General features: G+C 31.5%; 1 pseudogene; it reads left to right on the top strand.

Moving 5' to 3' along the window:
* The first annotated feature begins 2,319 nt into the window (after positions 1 to 2,319).
* LOC149159464 (putative pectate lyase 18 pseudogene) lies at positions 2,320 to 3,673 on the top strand (annotated as a pseudogene).
* The last annotated feature ends 525 nt before the right edge of the window (positions 3,674 to 4,198 follow it).

Here is a 4,198-nt window from a genome sequence, read left to right on the forward strand (position 1 = left end):
CAACATTACGATTGATTCCAATATAATCAGTATATTAACATTACTATTGATTCCAATATAATCAGTACCAATGGCTAGGTTATGATCATCCATTCAATTAGACATTTTTATGGTAGGAAGGAAATTAATATAACAGCCAAAATTTCTATGTTATCTATGTTTAATTTACTCATATAGTTTAATTAGGCATTTTTATTGTAGGAAGGAAATTAATTTAACATCTAAAATTTCTATGTTATCTACATTCTGTTTAGTCATAGTGAGAGGCTCATGGTCATTGAGGTGTGATTTCTCTATCATGTATTAACATCTCTTTACAACATTTACACATGTCTATTAATAATTAGCAATGTTTATTTATATATTCACAGGAATTTACATATACACATCAAATAGTTCATTTTCCAACAAGTTTAAATCATATTAGCATGTTCACAACTTCATATTCAAATTGATAGATAATGTCTAATGCACAACTTAGGTGTGTAACTTAACTCAGTTTTTATTACATATCCATGTGGTTCTTCATATCCACTTGAAAGGTTGTGAATATATTTGTATAAGTAGATTACTACAATAGTACAAATCATATATATCCAATCATTAAGTAACTCTTAATATGTTCATGATTCATATATTAATGACAAGAAGAATTATTAAATGATTGTATAATCCAAAAGAGTGCCAAAAATCAATCTAGTCAAAGCACATCAATCAAGAAAGTTAGGTAATTAACAAATCTGGAATGCACTCAATTATTAGTGTAAATTACAATGAAACTAAAGGAATTACAATACTAAAAAAACATATTTACTTTATCGACATACAATATTGACACTCTCATAATCTGATTATTTTATAAAAAATAACATCACATTATTAAAATAATATATTAACTATATTTAATGAATCTTAAATTATTTCAAATTTAATAAAAAATAATAAATTTGGGGATAAAACATGAATATAAATATGAACAATGAACATGGGATCAATTATAATATGTGCATGATATCCAAAGGTTACATCAAATAATGTTAACCTAAAACATCTATCTAAATGATAAATATATCAAACATAAAGTAAATACAATGTCATTAAATCAAAATATTTAACACTTATTATAAAATCACATATTTTAGAGAAAAGAAAAGTGTTATAACTTTTTTACAGCTACAATTAAATACAAACTAAAAATAATTTATAGACAATCGAAGTTCAAATTTACATTATTGTTAAAGCATATATTGTTAAAATAATAATACAATTGGTTTCAACAATTCTTAAATATTGTTCAAATCAAGTCTTTTAACAATAACTACAATTATTTATTGCTAGTTATATTTATCCTTGTGGAAGAGAAACTATCTCCATAAAATATTTTAACTTGTAGTGCATGCTCGAATTCTAGAAAATTGTGAAGTAATATTGGTATTTAATAAAATGTGTATATATTGAATGTTGAAAATATTGTATGCTATATAAATGATGACATATTTATAAATATGTGAGTTTAGGATGGTTTGTCATTTGTTATTTCTCTCTGTAAAGGGGAAGTGTTTTTCATAAAGAATTAGATTACCTTCCTACAACCTAAAGAATGTAATACATGTTTGTTTATAAACATTTACCTAGTGAGAAATTAATAAGTATGAATAGACAATGGCTATAGTGTATTTTTTCATATTTAGATTCAATGTAGAATATAAAATACAACATTTACCAGAAATATGTATGTTTATTATTATATTGATTGAAGTATAAAAATTAATAATGTGAATATATATATATTCACAGCTTATGTTTGACATATTCCTCCAGTGGATGCATGTCCCTACATTCATAGTGCAATTTACCAAGTGTGATGAAATCATGATAGTAACGAAAAAATGGTAGATACTATAAGAAGGCCCTGACATTTGCAAGAGTGGCTCAGAGCAGAAGCAACCGCTACTAGTGTTGTTAGTGTTGTTGTTCTCTTGAGAAGACAAAGCTCGGTCCTGGTTGTCAAAATGAGCAATCCAATTAGTATTTTGAGCTGCGTGCTGTTGATAGGAATACTCCGCTGCATTCATGGTGGGGCGCCAAAGCCATTTGGATCAAAATATGGAGATAAGTTTACGAGATGCAAGATAGTAGAGCCACCAGGAAATATAAGTAGGTCCACATTTCATGTGGAGAAAGATGAGAGCAACATAATGAAAATAGTTCAAGAGTAAATAAATCGCTCAATGCAACATTACATTCATTTTGTCAATCTTTCTATTTTTATTTTTTAATTATTCACTGTTAGAGGTTGAATTGACACTGAATGCTTCAATGTATGCATATTCAAATAGAAGCAGAAGCATTATTAACAAGAGCACAATAGGAGGAGATGAGCTGAGCGTGTTGTCATGTGCAACGAGTGAACCTATTGATGATTGTCGGCATTGCGACTGTAATTGGGAGTGCAACAGAAAACAACTAGAAGATTGCAACATTGGATTTGGCAAGCATGCCATTGGAGGCAAAAATGACAAGTTTTATGTGGTTACAAACACCAGTGATGATGCCATGAATCCATCCCATGGCACACTGCATCATGCTGTGATTCAGACGCAGCCGCTGTGGATCATCTTCCACAATGACATGCTCATCCAACTCAAGGAAGCGCTTGTTATTCACAACTTCAAAACAATCGATGGATGAGGTGCCAAATTCCACATTGGTCGGGGCCCCTTTATCACCATAAAATATGTGACAAGCATCATAATTCATGGCATCCACATTCATGACTGTAAAATTATAGGAAACGTTGTAGTAAATATGTATCCTCTGAAGAGTGGGTCAAGAAAAATAAATCATGGAGATGGGATTTCCATCTCGACAGCGAGGCACATATGGGTGGACCATTTCTCTATGTCTAACTGTGAAGATGGCCTCACTGACGTAGTCAAGTCATCCACCTATATCAACATTTCCAACAGTTATTTCACTCGCCACAACGAGGTGACCTCACATACTCTTTCATTCATTAATTGAAATTCACTCTATTTTATTCCTTATCTTCTACCTTCACAATGCTCTGATTTTCTCCAATGGTAGGTGATGCTATTGGGTCACAGTGATGACCACCATCATGACAATGTTATGTAGGAAATGGTTTCACTCAACAATTTTGGCTAAGGTCTCGTCCAACGAATTCCAAGGTGAATAATTTAATAGTTATTTCATTCATTTCCCATCTTATTTTGAATTTTGTTGTGAAGGAAAAGTATGAAATAGCTATTATATTATTTAGAAATTAAATTATGAACTAACTGGATGTAGGTGTCGATTTGGATACTTCCATGTGTTTAACAATGATTACAATAAGTGGGGAATGTATGCCATTGGTTTAAGTTCAAACCCCACCATACTGAGTCAGGGAAATAGTTTCATGGCATCTGCACATCCCTTAGCTAAAGAAGTAACCAAGAGGCAAAATGCCATAGAAAGTGAATGGAAAAAGAGGAACTGGATATCAGAAGAGGATGTGCTGCTAAATGGTGCATATTTCACGCCATTAGGATCACAAGTGCTTTCGACGTATGCAACCGCATATAGTGCCAAACCAAAGAGTTTAGCCCTTGTGGAAATGCTCACTAGGAATGCAGGTGTGCTCTCATGTAAGAAAGGAACTGCCTGCTAATTCCAGCATCTTGCTAGCCATTATCACGAATGAATTTGACTTCTCTCAAACATTGTGATTTCTTTTCGAAATTGTGTCTTCTTGCATTTGAGTGCCCACAGACATTGTCATTAATTTTCAAAACTGTGTCTTCTTGAATTCCCCCCTTCTCACAGTTCTCAATTACAAAAATTATCAGCAGTCCTATTCACGGTTTGCAACTTTAGCTAATAAAGAGGTGCAATTACTTGAAATTATCTTTTATCCTAAGTTATCCAATATATGGATGTTGATATGCTATTTATTACCTTTTCAATTTCACAATTATAAAATGTTTGTGTTTATAAATATAAGTGATTCATGTTTACATCAAAACATTTAAGAAAATTTCAACCACATTCTCATTGTGAGTTGCATGATCAACAGAGTCATTAAGAATATAACGTGTAGAAGTTCCATGTGCTTCAGTTAGTAGAACAACCTTCATGTTATTTTCAATTGGTTCATGATTGTACCATGTTTATGTTACTTGTTCATCATCATCAA

Source organism: Pinus tabuliformis, chromosome 5_2 (assembly GCF_031772625.1).
Source record: "Pinus tabuliformis cultivar Carrire ecotype Pingquan chromosome 5_2, CPIR1, whole genome shotgun sequence".
Lineage (NCBI taxonomy): Eukaryota > Viridiplantae > Streptophyta > Pinopsida > Pinales > Pinaceae > Pinus > Pinus tabuliformis.